We start from the raw sequence: 24,317 nt of genomic DNA on the forward strand, positions 1-24,317 counted from the left end.
GGATATCCACACACGAAAGAATGGAGTTGGATCATTTTATATACAAAAATTAACTGAAAATGGATGATAAACCTAAATGTAAGAAATAAACCTCTTAGAAGAAAACATTGAAGTAAATCTTTATGAACTTGGAGTAGGCAATAGTTTCTTAGATATAATACCATAAGCACAAGTGAAAAAAGAAAAACAAACAAACATAAATTAGACTTCATCAAAATTCAAAACTTTTGTGGTTTAAGACTTCATCAAGAAAGTAAGAAGACAACCCACATAATGGGAAAACTATTGTGAAAACTTCTATCTGATAAGGAACATGTATCCAAAATATAGAAAAAAAACTCTTACATCTCAAACAAAATATAACCAACTATATATATAAAAGCCTAAGCGACCAAACTACTGAATGACCAAACAACTGTCTGACCGCTTGCTATGATGAGCACTGACCACCAGGGGGAAGATACTCAATGCAGCAGTTGCCCCTCATGGTCAGTGAGCTCCCACAGCCAACTCCTGTGGCCAGCCAACCTCCCACTATCCCTCTCACTAGCTGGCCTGCCATCCCATCGACCCCAATCTGAGGGGCCAGCCAAGCAACCTCCGATGGTCCCTTCCCCAGGCCAGCTGGCCCCCCTGATTGACCTCGATTGTGGGGATAGCTGGCCAACCTTCCAGAGCTTATTCCCTCTGTTGGCCCCCTGACTGGCCCCAATTGCCTGCCAGGCCAAGGGACCTGCAAGAATTCATGCACCGGGCCTCTAGTCCTATATAATAAAAGGCTAATATGCAAATCAACCAAACAGCAGAACAACTTGTCGCTATGAAGTGCACTGACCTCTAGAGGGAAGATGCTCAGTGCAGGAGCTGCCCCCTGGTGGTCAGTGTACTCCCACAGGGGGAGCGCCGCTCAGCCAGAAGCCTGGCTAAGGATGTCAAACTGATGGCTTAGGCCTGCACCCTGCCTAAGCCATCAGTCGAACACCCACCAAGGGCTCCCAGACTGCAAGAGGGCACACTGGGCCTCTAGTATTTAAATGATTGGCAAATTGTTTGAATAGACATTTCTCCAAGAAAGATATATGAGCAGTAAACCTGCATATGTAAAGATGCTCAATATTATTAGTCAAAGGCAAATACATACCAAACACACATTAAGATACCATTTCACATTCACTAGGATGGCTAAAATTTTAAAAAATAGAAGGACAATAAGTAATGTTGGCAAAGTTGTAGAGATATTGGAACTCTCATACATTGTTGGTAGGAATATAAAATGGTAGCAAATTAGTGGAAAAACAGTTGGGCGTTTCTTCAAAAAGATAAACTTACTAAATAGCCCAGAAATATTGAGCCTCTGTATAAAAACTATGTGTCCACACAAAAACTTGCACAATATCTGTAGCAGCATTACTCATGATATCCAAAAGGCAGAAACAACCCAAATGTCTATCATTGATAAATGTATATACAAAATTATGATGTATTCATACAATAGAATAATATTTGGCAATAAAAACTAAATTTGGATACATGCTACAATATAGCTTGTAAGCATTATACTCAGTGCAAGAAGTCAGAAAGAAAAGTAAAATTGTAAAATTCCTTTTATATAAAATGCTGAGATTTACCAAATGCAGAGCGATACATAAAGTAAATTACAGGTATACCTCATGTTATTGAGCTTCACAGACATTGTGACTTTTGCAAATTGAAGATTTGTGGCAATCATGTGTTGAGCAAGTCCATCAGCACCACTTTTTTCAACAGCATTTGCTCAGTTTGTTTCGGTGTCACATTTTGGTAATTCTCACAGTATATCAAATTTTGTTCATTATTATTACATTTGTCATGGTGATCTGTGATAGTGATCTATGATGTTACAATTGTAATTTGGGGTGACACCACAAACTGCACCCATATAAGAAGGCAAACTTAATTCATAAATGTGTGTGTTCTCGTTGCTCCACCAACTGGAAATTGCCCTTTATCTCTCCCTCTCCTCTGACCTCCCTATTTTCTGGGACACAACAATATTGAAATTAGGCCAATTAATACCGGTATATCAGCAATGGCTTCTAAGTGTTCAAGTAAAAAGATGAGTTTCATATCCCTCTTTTTAAATCAAAAGCTGAAAATAATTAAGCTTAGTGAGGAAGGTGTGTTGAAAGTCAAGGTAGTCTGAAATCTAGGCCTTTTGCTCCAAACAGTTAGCCAAATTGTAAATGCAGAGGAAATTAAAAGTGCTACTCCAGTGAACACACAAATGATAAATCAAATAGGCTTATTATTGAAGTGGAAATTATTTTAGTGGCTTGGATAGATCAAACCAGCCACAACATTCCCTTAAGCCAAAGCCTAATCCAGAGCAAGCTCCTAACTCTCTTTGATTTTATAATGACTGAGAAAGATAAGGAAGCTACAGGAGAAAAGTTTGAAGCTAGCAGAGGTTGGAACACAAGGTTTAAGGAAAGAAGGTGTCTCCATAACATAGAAGCGCAAAGTGAAGCAGCAAGTGCTGATGTAGAAATCGCAACAGGTTATCCAGAAAATCTAGCTAAGATAATGAAGGTGGCTTCACTAAACTAGTTTTTAATGTAAATGAAACAGCCTTATATTAGAAGAAGATAACATTTAGCACTTTTATAGCTAGAAAGAAGTCTATGCATGGCTTTAAAGCTTCAAAGTACAGGGGGGAGGTGGCGGGGGGGGGTAGGGACTGAACAAAAGAGGGTGAAGAAATTAGCTAAAGAACATACATGTGTAGCCCATGGACACAGAAAACAATGTGGTGAAAGCCTGGGGGGCAGGGAGGCTGGGAGGAGGCGGGCAAAGGGGGGTAAATGGGGAACGCCTGTAATAGTGCCAACAATTTTTTTTTAAAGCTTCAAAGTACAATGTGACTCTTGTTAGGGATTAATGAAGCTGGTTGCTACCTTAAGTTTAAGCCAAAGCTTACTTACCATTATGAAAATCCTAGGGCTCTTAATAATGATGCCAAATCTACTCTGCCTGTGCTCTTAAATAGAACAACAAAGCCTGGATGACAGCCTATCTCTTACAGCATAAATGGCTGAATATTTTAAGACCACTGTTGAAACCTATTGCTCAGGAAAAAAAAAATGATTTCTTTCAATTTCTCACTGAAAATGTACCTGGCCACCCAAGAGCTGTGATGAACATGTATAACAAGATTAATGTTGTTTCATGTCTCCTAACACAACACAGCATTTTGTAGTCCATGGATCAAAGAGCAATTTAATTTTCAAGTCTTTTTATTTAAGAAATAAATGTTGTAAGGCTATAGCTACCAGACAGTGATTCCTTTAATGAATCTGGGCAAAGTAAATAGAAAACATTCTGGGAAGGATTCATCATTATAGATGCAATTATGAACATTAGTGATTCATAGGAACAGGTCAAAATACCAACATTAACAGAAGTTTGGGAGAAGTTGATTCCAACCCACATGGATGACTTTGAGGGGCTCAAGACTTCAGTGGAGGAAGTAACTAAAGATGGGGTGAAATAGCAAGAGAACTCAAATTAGAAATGGAGCCTGGAAATGTGACTGTATTGCTGCAATCTTAAGGTAAAACTTTAAGAAATGAACATTTACTTGTTATGGATAAGCATAGAAAATGGTTTCTTGAGAATGAAACTACTACTAGTGAAGAATCTGTGATGTTGAATTGACAACAAAGTCTTTATAATATTACATAAAGTTAGTTGATAAAGCATCAGCAGGGTTTGAGAAAATTGATCATAATTTGAAGGAAGTTCTACTGTGGGAAAAATGCTATCAAATAATATTGCATGCAATAGGAAATTAATCATGAAAGGAAGAGTCAATTAATGCAGCAAACTTCATTGTTTTAAGAAATTGCCACAGCCACACCAACCTTCAGCTTCAACCACCCTTAAGGCAGTCTTTTCCTCTAGGAAAAAGATTATGACTAACTGAAGACTCAGATAATGGTTAGCATTTTTTAGCAATAAGTATTTTTAATTAACGCATGTACATTGTTTTTCAGACATAATATTATTGCAGACTTAATACACTATAGTATGGTGTAAATATGTTTTTTAATATATATTTTAATTGATTTCAGAAAGGAAGGGAGAGGGAGAGAGAGCTAGAAACATCAATGATGAGAGAGAATCATTGATTGGCTGCCTCCTACATGCCTCCCACTGGGGATTGAGCTGCAACCCAGGCATGTGCCCTTAACCAAAATTGAACCCGGGACCCTTCACTCCGCAGGCTGACACTCTATCCACCGAGCCAAACCATCTAGGGCTAAATATAACATTTATATGCATTAGGAAACAAACAAAAATGTGACTTGCTTTATTGCTATATGTGCTTTTTTGTTGTGATCTGGAACCAAACCCACAATATCTCTCATGTCCCTTTATTGGTAAATAGGAAGTAGCCCATGCCAATGGACATGCACTGTTTTAACCAGCATTCCACTCCAAGAAATTTATCTGAAGCAGTATAATGAACCTAAAAGACAGGTCTGTGTTGAATGTATTGCTCAAATCAAGATCTAAGGAGTGTTAATTGCCTTTTCCAGTAATAGTATAACAGGAAGTCCCCACAGATTTGCTCCAATAAAGCCACCAAATCACTCCATAAACAAAGAGCCAGAGTCCAGCTATCTGTCCCACAGAGGGCACATATTCCAGGTCACAGCATAATAATCAAGAACATAGATTACATTCAGTCAGGCAAAACTTTTTCAGTTTCCCAACTCTCTTTCCTTTCCACACTGAACCTGGAGTAAACAGAAGTAGCAGATCAAGTTGTAGAAGAGGTGGAACAGGAAGATTAGATAAAGGTTATTTCATCTTTTCACTTAAGCTTTTGAACCTGATTCAGGACAAGATCTCTGTAAAATAGAGATTAATTTAATGTTGATGTTTAAGTTTTTTACTCAGATTATATTGGACTTCTTAATATATGTAAAACTGTGTTAAAACCTGAAATTTACCAGGTAAGCTAGGGGATCATCTGAAGAAATTGTGCAAGGATAGAGATCTTATTGAGTCTGCAATGAATAATGAGAAAAAATAAAAAATTTGATGATTTTACTTCATCTTATTCAATAAATTATTCTACTCATATTTTTGAAATATTTCAAAAGTATAAGAAATTAGTTTTAAAGAAAACGGCAATACGCTAAGTCTATTCCACTATTATTTCCTCTTTTTCAAATTTATTTAATTGATTGGGGAAATGATATATCTATGGCAAAGCTCTTCTATGGATATTATAAACACTAAGAAGTAGGTTTTACTAAATAAATATGATATTAATAGGGCAAAATGTACCAACTATATTTTGAACAAGTGATTTCCACCTTTATTATCTTAGAAAGAATAAATAAAAACATAATGCTGTTTAGGAGCAAAATTATCTGTGGTTCATGGAGAGTCAATCATGACTATTTTATCTGGGCTTATTCTAAATGAAATATCATGAGATTACATATTTTTAAAACTATCTTTTTAAATGATTTAATCCTATAAGAAGAAAATAGTACACATTCAATGATCTAGTTAATGTATGAAAGTCAAGATATGAATAGCATGTTTTCTAGTCACATATATGTGCAAATCATATAAAACGTGTTCTCAAAATTAATGCATTGTGATATGATTACCTTTTATGTTATGTCTTCCCTTAATAGACTGAGCTCCTTTGGAATAGCTCTTGCAAATTATTCATTTGTTCATGCCTAGCACATTGTCTAGACCGTGGCACATAGTATGAGCCACAGAAATGATTTAGAAAAATGGATGGATGGATGGATGGATGGATGGATGGATGGATGGATGGTTGGATGAAATCATTCAGTGAATGATTTCTGCTTGAAGGCAAAAAAAAAAATAAGAGTAGGATGAATATCAGGAAATGCCATTTTAAGAGGATTCCAAACCTTCAACTTACTCAGAAGTTCATATTCCTGTGGGAGCAAGTATCATGCTTCAATGATCATTGTATTCACTTCCATATTTAGCACTATGCTGTGAACATAGAAAGTCCTCCATAATGGTCTATGCATTGTGTTAAATTCAATGAAGCAAATACAGTACAGGTGTGCTTTGATCCCTATAGCTCATATTGCTCTTCAAGTAGACTGCTCTATTGTATACTAGCCGGAGCTCTTCTAGGGTTCATCCAGGGATGCACCCAGGAGGAAAGAAAAAAATAATGTAAGCCAGTGTCATTGTGATTAGCTGAATTCAGGTTATGATCCTTTTCACCTCTTTCACTTTTTTTTCACTTCATAGCACATTTAGAGTCTATAAATTGCATCCAAAATGCTTCTACTGTGAATATTGTCACTCAAATAAACCTGGTGCTTTTAGAGTCCTTAATTATTCCAACACTACTCAGCCCAGCCACAGAGGTTCAAATTGAGAAATAAATGGCATGAATTCTACCCGTGCATTTATCACTAAGTCACGGAGAGATAATCTTCTATGTCTCTGTGGATCTACTTTTCAGCTCACAAAGTAGAGAAACTCTGCTTTTCACCCATTTCTTCATAAATATGTAAAGAGGATTAAAAACTTTGAAAACCAGATGCTAGCCATTGACATTTATTTTACACATCATTTTTATTAGCTTGATCCTACATTCTCCTAAAACCTTCCTTAGAGGCCCAAAGTCTCCCATGAATACCTTTGGAATAGCTTCCTCATTGAGAACAATTACGGAACAATTTTTGTGGCATATAATTAATGAATAATTTGCATTCAGCATTAATGATTGTCATTCTTGAACCAATACAAACCTGATGTAAGTTTTCCTTGTTTTTTTTTTTTTTATTTCCCAGTGATATATGAAAATAATGGAATCTAGAAGTAAAGCTATACCCCTGGTTAAATCCCATTAATCACAAAAATCTGGAGAGCCATACACCTTTTCTTGTGGTATTATGACAGTCCACCAAACCACTTATACAAGAAAATTTCAATTTAGCATTGAAAATGAGTGTTGGCTGAATGGCAGTGACTCTCTATTCTTGTTCCTGGATTATATCTAAATTCCAGGCTCAAAGAAGTAGGGTATGTTTGTCATAGTATGAATTATTTCTTCCATGTCCCTTAGAATATATCATTCCACTCTGCAAAACTGAAAGAAATGAGGTTAAAAGCATTTTTATAGTGTATCTTTTCATTGTTTAAGATGTTCACCTCAGGCATAAAAGTTATTTTAAATATTGCCATTTGAAGACAATGAACCAAATTTACTTGTACAGTGATCACAAGTGGCACTTGGGGAAGAATTGGGTACTATAAAGCATTCTATATTCCTTTTAATTTAATTGGGTACAATGATGTATTTAGTTATTATCTGGAAAATGAGTGTTAAACAGAAAGAGGTGTATGTATTTCTTTGGGTCTTCAGGCCATTTAGTGTTCAACTCCAGTTAACTTAGAAAGTGATGAAAAGGCCTGTACTTTGATACCCTGATGTCTCTGAGGTTCTGTAGTTTAAGCCTAGCTTACCCTCCAGGTGAGTAGAGTTTATTTTTCTCTAAGAATGCACATTCTGGAAGATCAGGAGTCAAATGCATTACTACTTTTTTAGTTCTTGGCAGAGAAGTGTAAATATTAGAGACCTTTCTATCTATCTATCTATATATATATATATATATATATATATATATATATATTCTAATAAAAGACAAAAAGGGTAATTAACAGTACCTCCGCTATGCTTCCCATTGGCTAATCAGGGTAATATGCAAATTAACTACCAACAAAGAAGGCGGCGGCAGCCACGCAGCTGAAGCGAACATGAGGCTTGTTTGCTCCAGTGATGGAGGAAGCCAAGGCTCCCGGCCTGCTGTGAGCCCGAACGCAATAATGTTTCAATTATAGAAGCTAAACAAACCTCAGATACCTGCTTTTAGCCGGCTGCGGCCTCAGAGCTGGGAGCACCAGTGACGGCAACAATGTTTCAATTATAGAAGGTAAATAAATCTCAGAATAAAAAAAAAGAAAAAAAGGAGAGGCTGGGAGCTTCAGTCGCTGGCCAGCCTGAAAATGGCCCTCAGCCCCTCACCCAGACTGGCCAGGCAACCCAGTGGGGACTCCCACCTTGAAGTGGGTGTGGCCAGCCTTAAACAGCCATCAGGCCCTCACTCAGGCTGGCCAAGCACCCCAGCGGGACACCCACCCTGATCCGGGACACCCTTCAGGGCAAACCAGCTGGCACCCACCCGTGCACCAGGCCTCTATCCTATATAGTAAAAGGGTAATATGCAAACTGACCCTAACAGCAGAAAGACTGGGAATGACTGGTCACTATGACACACACTGACCACCAGCGGGCAGATGCTCAATGCAGGAGCTGCCCTCTGGTGGTCAGTGTGCTCCCATATGGGGGAGCTCTGCTCAACCACAAGCCAGGTTGATGGCTGCCAGTACAGCAGTGGTGGTGGGAGCCTCTCCTGCCTCCTCAGCAGCGCTAAGGATGTCCAACTGCAGTTTAGGCCAGTCACCGCTGGCAAGTGGACCTCCCCTGAGGGTTTCCAGGCTGCCAGAGGGATGTGTGATTGCCATCTTAGGCCCAATCCCCCAGGAAGCAGGCCTAAGCCAGCAGGTGGTCATCCCCTAGGGGTTCCAGACTGCGAGAGGGCACAGGCCAGGCTGAGGGACCCGCCACCCCCGAGTGTACAAATTTTTGTGCACCTGGCCATATATATATATATATATATATATATATATATATATCCATTACAACCACTCAAATATAAAGACTTCTCACATTTCTTAACATTTCTTACCAAGGGTAGTTTAAATATGGGTGCTTCAAAGAATGGCAATAACCAAACAACTCCTTGTGACACATATTGCCATAAACCTCAGTGCTTGGAAGTGTTTCCTTAGCTAACATTTTAGATAAGTTAAATACTAGTACTCTTCCTATAAGTTACATGTTTTTCATGTCTTAGCCGTTACTTATCCAGTGATAAAATATGAGACATCTATTAAAGAATAACTATCTGAATCTAAGAACACAAAATAATTCTAAGTGGCTAGCATTTTTCAATATTAAATTTAATCATGAATTTACTGAATGTTGCTATTAATAGTATAGTCATACTGGGTTGATTATGTCAACTAAGTTGAATGGGTTGTTGGAATATTTAATATATATGCAGATTGTGGTGGGTTTTCAAAATCAGATTCCTTACTAAAAAACACACATTTAAAAATACTATATATAACACCCAAGGTCTTCCTTTTTCTTTCTTATCTTCATGTGTTAGACTTAAATAAAATCTAAGAAATAACAGTATGTTATAATACATCCTTTCTTTTTTAATTGAAATACTTTTTCTATACTATTATTAAAATTAAACCTATTTAAGTGTGCTACAGAGCAGTACCTTACCCTAGAAATAGATGTGTGAGAAATGTATTGTTTGTGGCCAGACTCAATAAATTTCTAGGGAAGATACTGAGTACTTCTCCAACCTGAATGTTAGATACTGAGCAATTTTAAACGCATAAAATATTTAAAAAGATTAATTATGGGGGGAAAAGATTAATAGTATACACTTAATTTTGTTTGAGAGGTCATATAAGGTCTCATAAAAGGTGTGTTATGTAAACTAACACTTGTAAAAATTAGTAAGATGTAGCCAACCAAAAAGTAAAGGAAAGTGCACTGTAGGTAGATGGTGTAAAATAAGGTAAAACATGGAAAATTGGCCAACGTATTCTAAAAATTGAAAAATTATTAATGATTGGAGCACAGAGAATGAAGATGAATAAAAGTTTTGAATACATTCAGAGAAGCAGATAGGGGTCAGATCCCAAAGGAACTTGTAGGTCATATTAAAGATTCAATACTTTATTCCTAGATGCAATGGAAACAATTAACTGATATCAAATAGAGACTTGGCATTAAATATATTTTTTCTTACTGTAGTGGTGGAATATATTGGGGAAGGCACAAGACAGAGTTTAAGAAGAATATTAGGAGTCCATTGCAGTCTTCAAGGCCAGAGACTCTGGTGAGTTCAGTTAGCATTTTCAGAGAGGATGCAGGCAAAAGTAAAGTAGTTCAAGAAACACTATGAATATAATCATCAGGATTTGGTGATAGATTAAATAAGTGGAGATAAGAATTGGAAGCAAATGAAAACAAGCCTCCAGTGGACAGCAGAAAAAAATGACAAATTAAAGACCCCTAAAAATATTCTCCAAGAAAACAATAGAACACTGGAAAAATTTCTTAGAGTTAACCATTGTAGAACTTTAGATATTAACCAGACTAACAACAATTCATAAAATATTTATTCAAGAAAACTGGCTTAATCCTTTTTTTTAAGTCTAAAATGTGGAATTTAAATTGTTCATTTTTTATTTCCCCAAGGTAGTTTCACATAAGCCTTAAAAGCCAGCTCAGTGTTGGGCATATAATAAAGACAACAGAATAGAGACTCTATAAATAGTTCATACATATATGGCCCATTTGTATTTGACAAAGGCTTCAAGGAAAACCATTATGAAAAGGATATTTTGAAGAATTAAAAAACAAATTTTATAAGTTCTATTTTTAAAATGAATTTGACTTTTATAGCAAATGGAAAAAGTAACTTAAAATAAATCATAGACATAAATATAAAAGCTAGGAGCAGTCCACCCTCATCTGAAGAGCAGCAGCCACATAAGCAGCCCACCCCTGTTCGAGGAGCAGCAGCACCAAGCAGCCTGCCCCATCCAAGGAGTGAAAGCCTCATGCAGCCTTCCCCCATCCAAGGAGCAGCAACAGTATGAGGAGCCTGCCCTTGTCCAAGAAGCAGCAGCCACACACAGCCCACCCCCATCCGAGGAGCAGTAGCTTTGTGAGCAGCCCACCCCCATCCAAGGAGTAGAAACTGCATGAGCAGCCTGCCCCCACCAGCCAGAAGAGCCAACACTGCTGTAAACAATGCCCACCAGAGAAGCCGCAGCTAACTGAGGAGCAGCGGTTGCCGCGACCACCCGAAGAACCGCTGCAGCTCGAGGGTCAACCCCTGCACAACTTGACAGCTAGATCCTTCGATGAGAGCAAAAATGGGGAGACAAAGAATCCCCCAAAGGAAAGAAAAGGACTCACCAGAAAAGCTGCTAAGTGAAACAGAGGGATGCAATATGTCAGAAAGAGAAATCAGAATCAGGGTCATACAGTTCATAAAACAGATGGATGAAAAAAATCAACTTATGTAAGAATCAAGGAGAAATAAAGAGTGATATAACTGCAAAAAAAATCTATGGAAACTTTCAACAATAGACTAGGAGAAGCAGAAGACTGAATTAGCAAATTAGAAGACAGAGAAGCAAAACACACCAAAACTGAACTGCAATTAGACAAAATAATTAAAAGGCAGGAGGAGAGCCTAAGGGAGCTTTGGGACAACATGAAACGAAGCAGCATATGAATAATAGGGATGTCAGAATGACAGGAAGAAGAACAAGGGTTAGAAAACCTATTTGAAGAAATAATGTCAGAAAATGTCCCTGATGTGGGGAAGAAAAAAATCACAAAAACACAGAGAGTCTGAAATAAGATGACTCCGAAAAGACCCACACCAAGACAAGTCATAATTATGATGGCAAACATTCAGGACAAAAAGAGAATCTTAAAGTCTAAAACAGACCAAAAGTTATGTACAAGGGATCTCCCATTAGATTATCAAATGATTTCTCAACAGAAATACATCAGGCCAGAAAGGAATGGAAGGAAATTTGCAAAGTGATGCAAAGCAAGGGACTGAATCCAAGAATACTCCATCCAGTAAGGCTATCATTCAAAATTAAAGGGGAAATAAGGAGCTTCACAGATTTTAAAAAAAAATGGCTAAGGGAGTTTATCACTACGAAGCCAGCAATGCAAGAAATGCTAAAGGGAATACTGTAAAAAGAAGAAATCTAAAGGGAAGAAAGATCACAGGCACAAAAAATAAAAATGGCTACAAACAAGTACCTATCAATAATAACTTTAAATGTAAATGGACTAAATGCTCCAATCAAAAGACATCTAGTGGCTGAATGTATAAAAAAAATGACCCATAAATATGCTGTGTACAAGAGACCCATCTCAGAACAAGGGACTCACACAGACTGAAAGTGAAGGGATGGAAAAATATCTTCCAGGCAAATGGAAATGAAAAACAAAACAAAAACAAAACAAAACAAAAAACAACTGGGGTGGCAATACTTATATCTGACAAACTAGACCTCAAAGTGAAGGCCATAACAAGAGATGAGGAATGCCACTTCATAATACTAAAGGGATCAATACAACAAGAGGATATAACCCTGGTAAACATATATGCACCCAATGTAGGAGCACTCAAATACATAAAGAAAACTCCTCGAAGATATCAAGGGAGAAATCAACAACAATACAATCATAGCACGGGGACTTTAATACACCACTGGCATCACTGGATAAATCCTCTAGACAAAACAATCAGCAAAGAAAGAGCAATCCTAAATGACTCACTACATCATATTGACTAATTGACATCTTCAAAACATTTCACCCCAAAGGCATGGAATATACGTTCTTCTGAAGTGCACATGAAGTGTACATTTTCAAAGATAGAACACATATTGGCTCACAGTCAAAGTCTCTCCAAATTAATGAAGATTGAAATCACATCAAGCATGTTCTCAGACCACAATGGCATAATCCTATCTAATAAAGAGGTAATATGCAAATTGACCATCACTCCAACACACAAGATGGCTGCCACAAGATGGCCGGCAGGGGAGGGCAGGTATGGGCGATCAGGCCAGCAGGGGAGGCCAGTTGGGAGGGATCAAACCTACAGAGGAGAGCAGTTGGGGGCAATTGGGATGGCAGGGGAGCAGTTAGGCATTGATCAGGCTGGAAGTGGAGTGGTTAGGGGGTGATCAGGCTGGCAGGCAGAAGCAGTTAGGGGCAGTCAGACAGGCAGGCAGGTGAGTGGTTGATAGACAGCAGTCCTGGATTGTGAGAGGGATGTCTTAATGCCCGATCCCAATGGGATTGGGCATAAACGGGCAGTTGAACATCCCTCGAGGGGTCCCAGATTGGAGAGGGTGCAGGCTGGGCTGAGGAACACACACCTCCCCCTCTCCCCTTGTGCACAGATTTCATGCACTGGGCCTTTAGTATTACAAATAAACTACAATTAAAACAATCAAAAAATCCAAACACTTGGAAGCTGAATTGCATGCTAATAAACAATGATTGAGTTACCAAAGAGATCAAAGAAGAAATTAAAGGCATCCTGGAAATGAATGACAATGAAAACACAACAATCCAAAATCTGAAGGACATAGTGAAAGCAATCCTGAGGGGAAATTTATAACTCTGCAGTCATACCTCAAAAAATAAGAAAAAATGGTAATAAATCATCTAACACTACAACTTAAAGAATTACAAAGTAACAACAAGAAAAGCCCAGAGTGAGCCGAAGGAAGGAGATAATAAAGATCAGAGAAGAAATAAATGACATAGAGACCAAAAAACCCCCACAAAAAAACAATAGAAAAGATCAATGAAACCAAGAGCTGGTTCTTTGAAAGGATAAACAAGACTTATGAGCCACTAACCAGGCTCATAAAGAAGCAAAGAGAGAGGACTCAAATAAACAAAATTAGAAATGAAAGAGGTGAAATAATAATAGACAGAGATCCACAGACAGAGAAGCATTGAAATACCAAGGGTTGTTAAAAAATACTATAAACAACTCTATTCCAACAAACTAGACAACGTAGAGGAAATGGATATATTCCTAGAAAAATACAACCTTCCAAAACTCAATCAGGAAGAATCTAAAAATCTCAATAGGCTGATAACTATGGAGGAAATTGAAGTAGTTATCAAAAAGCTACCAGCAAACAAAAGCCTGGGGCCAGAAGGCTTCACAGGGGAGTTTTACCAAACATTCAAAGAACTAAATCCTGTACTCCTCAGATTATTCCAAAACATTCAAGAGGAAGGAACACTTCCAAGCTCGTTTAATGAAGCCAGCATTATCCTAATACCAAGACCAGAGGAAGATAACACAATGAAAGAGAATTACAGGCCAATATCCCTCATGAATATAGATGCTAAAATCCTCAACAAAATTCTAGCCAATTGGATCCAGCATTACATCAGAAAGATTATACACCATGACCAAGTAGGATTTATCCCGGGGATGCAAAGATGGTACAATATCCACAAATCATTAAATATGATACATCACATAAACAAACTGAGAGACAAAAATCACATAATCATATCAGCTGATGCAGAAAAATCATTGAAAAATCCTTTCTTGATAAAAGCCTTCAGCAAAATGGGAATAGAGGGATCATAACTCAACATAATAAAAGCCTTATATGACAAACCCACAGCCAACATCATACTCAAAAGGAAAAACTAAAACCATTTCCCCTAATAACAGGAATGAGACAGAGATGCACACTTTCACCATTCCTGTTTAACATAGTCCTGGAAATGCTAGCAGTAGCAATTAGACAAGAATAGAAGATAAAAGGTATCCAAATTGGAAAAGAAGATGTAAAACTATCATTATTGCAGATGACATGATACTGTACATAGAAAACCCTAAAGACTCCAACAAAAAATTATTAGACTTAATTAATGAATTTGGCAATATAGTAGGAAACAAAATTAAGGCAAAGAAATCTATGGCATTTTTATATACCGATAATGAACTTACAGGAAGAGAGATTTAAAAAAACAATCCCATTTATCATCACACACAAAAAAAATTAAGATACCTAGGCTTAAAATTAACTAAGGAAGTAAAAGACCTGTACTCAGAAAACAATAAGACACTGAATAAAGAGATAGAGGAAGATATAAACAGATGGAAGAACATACTGTGTTCATGGATTGGTAGAATCAACATCATTAAAATGTCCATACTAACCAAAGCAATCTACAGATTCAATGCACTTCCCATTGAAATACCAACAGCATATTTCACAGACCTAGAACAGCTCTCTAAAAATTCATCTGGAATACAAAAAGACCCTGAATAGCTGAAGCAATCCTGAGAAAAGAACAAAGAAGGAAGGATCTCAATACCAGATATCAAGATGTATTACAAAGCCACTGTTCTAAAACTGCTTGGTACTGGCACAAGAATAGGTATATAGACCAATGGAATAGAATAGATAACCCAGAAATTGACCCAATCCACTATGCCCAATTAATATTTGACAAAGGAGGCAAGAACATACAATGGAGTCAAGACAGTCTCTTCAATACAAGGTGCTGGGAAAATTGGACAGATACATGCAAAAAGATGAAACTAGACCACCAACTTACATCATACACAAAAATAAACTCAAAATTGATAAAGGACTTTAACATAAGACAGGAAACCATAAAAACATTAGAGGAATCAACAGGCAGCAAAATCACATACATATGCCAAAGCAATATCTTCGCTGATATAGCTCCTAGGGCAGTGTAAACTAAGGAGAAAATAAGCAAATGGGACTACATCAAAATAAAAAAGCTCCTGTACAGCAAAAGAAACCATCAACAAAACAACAAGAAAGCCCAATTCCTGGGAGAACATATTTGCCAATGTTATCACTTATATGGATTTAATCTCCAACATTTACAGGGAATTCATACAACTTAAAAAAAAGAAGATGAATAACCCAATCAAAAAATGGGCAACAACCTAAATAAATACTTTCAAAAGCGGAAATAAGGAAGGCCAAGAGACATGTGAAAACATTCTCAAAGTCACTAATCATCCGAGAGATGCAAATCAAAACAACAATGAGGTACCACCTCACACCTGTCAGAATGGCTATCATCAACAAATCAACAAATGACAAGTGCTGGCAAGGATGCGGAGAAAAAGGAACACTCATGAACTTCTGGTGAAAATGCAGATTGGTGCAGCCACTGTGGAGAAAGTATGGAGTTTCCTCAAAAAACTAAAAATAGAACTTCCATTTGATCCAGTGATCCCACTTCTAGGAATATAGCCAAAGAAACTAGAAACACCAATCAGAATGGAAATATGCACCCTTATGTTCATAGCAGCACAATTTACCATACCCAAGATTTGGAAACAGCCTAAGTGCCCATCAGCAGATGAGTGGATTAAAAAACTGGGGTACATCTACACAATGGAATACTATGCTGTGGTAAAAAAGAAGGAATTCTTACAAGTTGCAATAGCATGGATGGAACTGGAGAGCATTATGTTAAGTGAAATAAGCCAGTCAATGAAAGAAAAATAACACATGATCTCACTCATTTATGGAATATAATGAACAACATAAACTGATGAACAAAAACTGATCCACAGACAGAGAAGCATTGATCAGACCATTAAACCTCAGAAGGAAGGTAAGTGAGGGTGGGGGTAAGGGGGAGAGATCAACTAAAGGACTTGTATGCATGCATATAAGCCTTACAAATGGAGCCACATACCAGAGTGATGAGGGCATGAATGTTGGGGGGTGGTTGGGAATGGGGGCATAAGGACACATATGTAATACCTTAATCAGTAAAGACAAAAAAATAAATATGAAAGCTAAAACTGTAAGATTTCTAGGGGAAGGAAACAGAGAATAAATTCTTAGTACACTTGGGTTGAGAAAAAAAAAGTGTTAAATTAGACACAAAATCTCAGACTTGTGAAAAAATTGTAAATTAGATTTCATCAAAATTTAGAGCTTTTACTTTTTAAAAGACACTGCTAAGAAAATGACAATACAAATCAGAAACTATGAAAAAGTTTCTGAAAACATATGTGAATGTACATTTAATGAAAGAAGATACAGTATGTAGATAACAAAGATGCTCAAACTGTCCATTGATTAAATTATATAAAAACCATAATATCGTATAGTACATATTCATTAGATTATCTAAATTTAAATATACTACCAATAACAAGTATTTGTATCAAAACATTTCTGGCAACACATTCAATTTAATTTAAAAACAGTTTGTCAGTTTCTTCAAAAGTTAATCATACAGCCTGGTACTGGCACATGAACAGGCATATAGATCAATGGGTCAGAACAGAGATACTAGAAATTGGCCCACAACATTACAGTCAATATTTGATGAAGGAGGCAGGAACATACAATGGAATAAAGACAATCTCTTCAAAAAATGGTGTTGGGAAAACTAGATACATGCAAAAGAATGAAACTAGACCACCAAATTACACCATATAGAAGAATAAACTCAAAATGGATAAAAAACTTAAATGTGAGCCATGAAACCATAAAAATCCTAGAAGAAAACGTAGGTAGTAAAATGTCAGACATCTCATATAACAGAATTTTTGCTGATACATCTTCTAGGGAAAGATAAACAAAGGAAAGAATAAATGAATGGAACTACATCAAAATAAAAAGCTTCTGCACAGCAAAAGAAACCACCGTCAAAATCAAAAGGGAACCCACTGTATGGGAGAACATATTTTCCAATGATACATCTGATAAGGGGTTAATCTTTCAAACATATAAAGTACTCATATGATTCTACAAAAGTAAGGAAAACAATCCAATTAAAAAATGGACAGAAGACCTAAATAGACACTTTTCCAAAGATGACATACAAATGGCCAAGAGACATATGAAAAAAAAAATACTAAGAGTCACTAATTATCACACCTGTCAGAATAGCTATCATCAATAAAACACAAACAAGTGTTGGTGAGGATGTGGAGAAATGGGAACACTAGTTTACTACTGGTGGGACTACAGACTGGTGCAGCCACCATTGAAAACAGTATGGAGTTTCCTCAAAAAATTAAAAATGGAACTTCCATTTGAGTCAGCAATACCACTTCTTGGAATATATCCTAAAAAAACCAAAACACCAATCAGAAATAATAGATGAACCCCTATGTTCATAGCAGCATTATTTACAACTAGTGGCCCTGTGCACAAAATTTGTGTAGGAGGAGGTCCCTCAGCCCAGCCTGCACCCTCTCCAATTAGGGACCCCCTGTGGGATCGGGTCTAAACCAGCAGTCAGACATCCCTCTCCCAATCTGGTACCACCAGCTTCTAACCGCTCACCTGCCTGCCTTCCTGATCACCCCTAACTGCCTCTGCCTGCCTGCCTGATTGCCCCTAACTGCCCTCCCCTGCATGCCTGATCTCACACCCAACGGCTCTCCCCTGTCAGCCTGATCTTGCCCCCAACTGCCTCTGCCTTGGCCCCCACCACCATGGCTTTGTCCAGAAGGAAGTCTGACATCCAGAAGATGGCCAGTCAACCCGGTCTAATTAGCATATTACCCTTTTATTAGTATAGATAGATTATATAGGATAATATTTCTTAAATGGGGGGGGGGAGCCTATTTCAGCAGGAGGAGATGCTCTTGGCAGACAAAAATATATAATCACTATATCTGGACTGGTAGCCAGCCATATGCACTATACTGCCAAACTGGTCATTAAAAAGTTGAACTGCTTTCTTACACCTTACACCAAAGAGTTGTTGCCCTTAAAACCCCTCCTTAGCCCCCACATTAGGTTTTGCCTTTGCAGTTCACTCAGATTAGGTTCTGATTGGTTGGTTTCTATGCCAGTCAGCGTCAAAAGCTCCACCTCCTAGGCAGCCATTGGCTTCTCGCAGTTCACCCATATTTGGTTCTGAGTGGTCAGTTTCTATGCCAGTCAGCATCTCCGGAACTATCTCCGGGCCTGATCAGAGAGGCGGGGCTGATCAGCAGGCCCCATGGCTGCTGGTGAGGCCTGGAAATGGGCCAAGTGCCTATCAGTAGATGAATGGATAAAAAAGCTATGGGATATTTACACAATGGAATACTGTGCAGCTATTAAAAAGAGGGGGATCTCTTACCACTTGGGAAGGCATGAATGGACCTGTAGACTATTATGCTAAGTGAAATAAGCCAATCTGAGAAAGAAAAATATCACATGATCTCACTTATTTGTGGAATCTAATGAACAAAATGAATTGACCAACAAAATAAGACCCTAATCAGGGAGACAAGGAACACACTGACATACCTCAATATGGGGTTGGGAGGATGAGAAGAGATAAACTAAAAAAACATATACTTATATTCATAGCCCATGGATATGGGCAATAGAGTGTTGAAGACCTTGGGGTGCAGGGGCTGAGAGGAGGGGGGTATAGAGGGGGGGAATGGGAGACATCTGTAATACTGTCATCAATAAATAAATTAAAATTATATATATATGAAAAATTTAACTAAATGCTGCCCTGTTTGGTGTAGCTCAGTGGTAGAGCTTCACCCCAAACACCAAAGGGTCACAGGTTTGATTCCCAGTCAAGGGCACGTACCTGGGTTGCAGGTTTGTTCCCTGGCCCCCAGTCTAGCCAGATGCATAGGGGAGGCAACTGATATGTGTATCTCTCTGTATATGTGTCCCTTTCACATAGATGTCTCTCTCTCTCCCCTCCCTCCCGTCCATTCTCTCTAAAAATGAATGGGAAAAATATCCTGAGGTGAGGAACTGTTTAAAAATTGGAGGATTACAAAAAAAGTTAACCATATGCTGACATATTCATAAAAGCCAAAAAACTGAAACAACTGAACTGTTTAACAATTGGTGGATGGATTAACAAAGCATGATAAATGTGTACAACAAAATATTCCTCAGAAATCAAATGAAACAATCTACTGACACAATTATGTGAATGAATCTTAAACACTTCAAACCAACTGGAAGAGGCCAGAAACAAAACACTACATACAATACAATTTATTGAAATTCACTTATAGAAAAGTGAATCATAATGATAGAAAGCAGAGTTTCAAGGTGCAAAGGAGAAATATAAAATTCAGTTACCCATGAGATACCCAAGTGTAAAAGTCAAGTACCTGGCTATATCAGTTTATAGAAAAGAGATTTAGGTTGGAGATATAATGTGGGAATTACCAGCATATAAGTGCTTCTTGAAACCATTAGAGTATATAAAACAATGTTGAATAGGAATGTAGATCCAAAGAGAAGAGGGCTCAAGATAGAACCTTGATGCACTTCAGCATTTGGCAGTTATGTGGAGTACCATCAGTGATTTATACCAACAGTGAATGAACTAAAAACATAATCTGTAGAGGCAGATGACGGAAATATGCACCTGCCTCTGCCTTAGCTCTATGTAAATACAGAAATAAATAAATAATTTAATAAAAAAGAAAGGAAAATATCTTTTGACAATTCTTAACCAAATGTATTGGGTTGGATAGTATTTCCCCAACCCAAATTCATATCCTTTCCAGAACCTCAGAATGTAACCTTATTTGGAAATAGGTTCATTGCCAATGCACTTAGTTAAGATGAAGTCATATTAAAATAGGACTAGTGTCCTTATAAGAAAAAGAGACACAGACATGCGACAATGGAGGCAGATATTTAGTGAGGCACTACAAGCCAAGGAACACAAAGGATTGTTGGCAACTACCAAAAGCTAAGAAGAGCCAAAGGAGAATTTCCCCTTAGAGACTTCAAAGACATCATATCCCTGGTGATAATTTTATTTCAGACTTCTAGCTTCCAGAACTATAAGACAATAAATTTCTGTTGTTTTTAAAGTATCTAACCTGTGGTATTTTATTGTAGCAGCCCTAGAAGCTAATATATAGATATGCTCCAAAGAAGGAAATTTGAACTGGATTCATTAAACCAATAGGCCCATTTCCAATAAAAGTAAAGAAATTTAAATTTTAGTGTTCAAATGGTAACAAAGAGCAAATGGTAACTTTCCTTGAAGGAAGGAACCTTAAATAAAGGTTTTACTTATTTAACACAGATAAAGTTGCCAGGAATAGTAACCTAATATTAAAAGTATCTAAACACATGACCAATGTATTACAAATATATGCACAAGTAAACTACTAAACTATAAGACTGACCAATAGGTTTTAATAAAACAAAATATGAGTTCATTGATATGGCTTCTGATTCCACATGGTGACTAACCTTTAGGAAATTTCCACTTGTAGAGTTTTGGTCGAGTAGTCTAGAAGATTATCCATGCTCTGGAAAGTCTATCAACATTCCCCTTCCCGGCCACATATCTGAGTGAGCAGATTTTCTTCATATACTTTAACAACCATAACAAAACACAGTGAATTGAATGCAGAAGCAGATTTTATTATCTAGTTGTCTTCAGTAAGCCAGGTTGAAAATATTTGGAGAAATGAAAAGCAATGCTATGCTATGTTGTTTAATATTTTTGTAATGTATACTAGTAAAATGTTATTTAAGTTAATATATAATGGATTTACTGTTATTATATTTACATTAATACATATTTATATATATTTTTATTGATTAAGGTATTACATATGTGTCATTATCCCCCCCTTGCCGCTTATTCCCACACTCATGCCCTCACCCCCCTGGTGTCTGTGTCCATTGGTTAGGCTTATATGCATGCGTACAAGTCCTTTGGTTGATCTCTCCTCCTTACCCCCACCCTCCCCTACCTTCCCTCTAAGGTTTGAGCATCTGATCAATGCTTCTCTGTCTCTAGATCTGTTTTAGTTTATCAGTTTATGTTGTTCATTATATTCCACAAATGAGTGAGATCATGTGATATTTATCTTTCTCTGACTGGCTTATTTTGCTTAGCATAATGCTCTCCAGTTCCATCCATGCTGTTGCAAATGGTAAGAATCTTTTATATATATATTTATTCAGAGAGAAAGGTAGAGGGAGAAAGAGAGAGAAACATCAATGATGAGAGAGAATCATTAAACAGCTGCCTCCTGCGCAACCCCTACTGGGGATTGAGCCCGCAACCCTGGCATGTGCCCTTGACTGGAATTGAACCTGGGACCTTTCAGTCTGCAGGCCAATGCTCTATCCACTGAGCCAAACCGGCGAAGGCTAAATTAATACATATTTTTAAAATGTTATCAGGCTTAAGTTCCAGTATAGTAAATACCAATAGATATAACTCAAGTCAAAAGAGACTCTTTGAAGTCTTTGATAATTTTATGACTTTAAAGAGATCCTGAAACCCTTGAGAACTTCTGACTTAAATAATACTTAAAGGAAAGTGTAGCTGTGTGGTGAGTACCTGTGAACATATAGCATTACTACTTCTTTTCAAACATATGTAGAAATAATTATAGAGTCATAAGGAGTCGCAAAGATAGTATAGAAAGGTCCCATGTGCCTTTCACCTAATTTTTCCCAATAGTTATATCTTATGAAACCAGAAAATAGGCATGATTAAATTCATGTAACCACCACTGCAATTAAGATATAGACTATTCCACCACCATAAAATTCTCACTGGTAGTGCATTTTATTGTGGGTATTCTAAATAACTTCCAATTCTTGAACTTATTTTATTGTTACCTTATATATTAATTTTGAAAAATAGTAGGTTAATAAATTTGCATATTAGAAAAAGTTTAATCATTATTATTTTACAATATCTTAAAAATGGAAGAAATTGAATTACATGTCAAACATAGATCTCTTAAGATTTAATAAAATCACACTGCATTGGCCTTATGTATACCATGGATCAACGTTTTGGAATAAAATAATAGGTTGAAAATATCATACCTTGATTTTCTATAATGACAGGTGAGAGTCAAAGCCAAGCAGGATCTCACTCAAAGAAGTTACCTGTGGTCCAGCTTAACTTGGTCACTTTGGATTAAAAATGTGTGTCTGAAATCATGTACACCATATTCAATCTCCCTTTCAAAAAAAGAGTCGTAACTGCCTTTTCTCCTTTCCAAATGTCCCTTTCATAAAATCTTTCACAGATGAAAACAGAGTCAGCAGCCTCCAATAAATTACATTCAGTGTCAGGAAACTTACTTTTTGAGAAAGCCCATCTCATTTGGTAAATTGTTCTTACTGTTTTTCCTGATGTTGATCTAAAAATTTGTTACTCTAATATTTTCACTCTTTGGATATAGTTCTCCCTTCTAGACTCGAGTAGGTAATCCCTTTTCTTATTTTTCAAATACTTGTACTATGTTTTAAATCCTATCTGTTTAAGGCTTCTCTTATTTAGGCTAAAAATTTCCTGTATCAACTACCCTCATGTAAACTGGCTATCAGACTTCCTAGTCTTTTTAGTTGGATTTCTTTGGAAAAGTGCCAGTGTGTTATTGAACTTTTTAAATAGTGGAATCCACAAAAAAAGTACTATATTTTATTTATGGCCTAATTTATGCAGAATATCTCAAATTCGTATGTAATTTGGCACTATCAAGCCTTGAAGTGTCATAAAAAGATACAGATAATAAATAAAAATAATTTCAGAGTACATTATAACAAAAAGGTCTTAGTAGCACAGAAAGATATAATTATAACCTGGGCCATTTCTCTTTATAAAACAAATAGCCTAATTTCCACAGGAGTATTACATTCATGCTTGGATTTCTATCGTGCCAGCATTGAATTGGTTCTTATTGGTGCAAAATACAAAAAGAAAAGATATTTTCTTTCTGCAAAACCAAATTTATTTTCACTCTATCACTTCTCTGACTACAACGTTGCATTGCTAATAGCAAAATAATGGACATGAATGGAGTCACTTATGCTAAGCCTCAAGTCACCAAACTAGGATTTAATTATGGTTTCAGCTCTCCCACCAATGGAATCTTAAGGCAGTCCATCAGGAATCACCTGAACAGCCCTAGTTAGGTTATCTGCCTAAGAGATCCTTGATATTCTTTAAAGGAAAGTAACTTTGCAGTAACCAATCTATTTTTTGCCAAGTATAACTTCCCCATTTCTGTTTCCTTCTGTCTATAAAAGCTTTTCATTTTGTACCAGTTCCTCAGATCTTCTTTTTATCTGATATATTGGCTGCTGACTGTCTTGAATAGAGTTAGGCTCAAATAAACTCAAAATATTTAACTTGCTTCAGTGTTGTTGTTTTCTAACAGCATAAACTTCTGAAATTCCTCAACATATTTATTTTATTTCCATCTGCTTATAGCTCACCTGAGCTCATACTATGGCACTAAGAAAATATTGTTTTGGTGACTTCATTTAGAAAAAAACAGTGGAAGCCATTGCAAGATTTACAAATCTGATAAGATGAATTGGTAACTCATGAGCATTACAGCAAAATTCAGTTTGTGGCTCTATTCTAATCAACATACCACACAACCAGAGAGGCACTCAGATATAAATTGCAAGTATTATTTTATGAAAATCTTAATTTCATGTCATTGCATTCTATAGTTAGAAGAAATCTGAGAGATGGTCCAGTTTATTAATGTAGCCTTCATACAGATGATCTGCTAACTATACCAGAACAGGATATTTTTTTTTCTATT

The 24,317-nt window shown here is 36.9% G+C and overlaps 1 pseudogene; it reads left to right on the forward strand.

Moving 5' to 3' along the window:
- Window positions 1-2,068: 2,068 nt before the first annotated feature.
- Window positions 2,069-3,961, forward strand: LOC132224579 (tigger transposable element-derived protein 1-like; annotated as a pseudogene).
- Window positions 3,962-24,317: the final 20,356 nt, after the last annotated feature.

Source organism: Myotis daubentonii, chromosome X (genome assembly GCF_963259705.1).
Source record: "Myotis daubentonii chromosome X, mMyoDau2.1, whole genome shotgun sequence".
Taxonomy (NCBI): Eukaryota; Metazoa; Chordata; class Mammalia; order Chiroptera; family Vespertilionidae; genus Myotis; species Myotis daubentonii.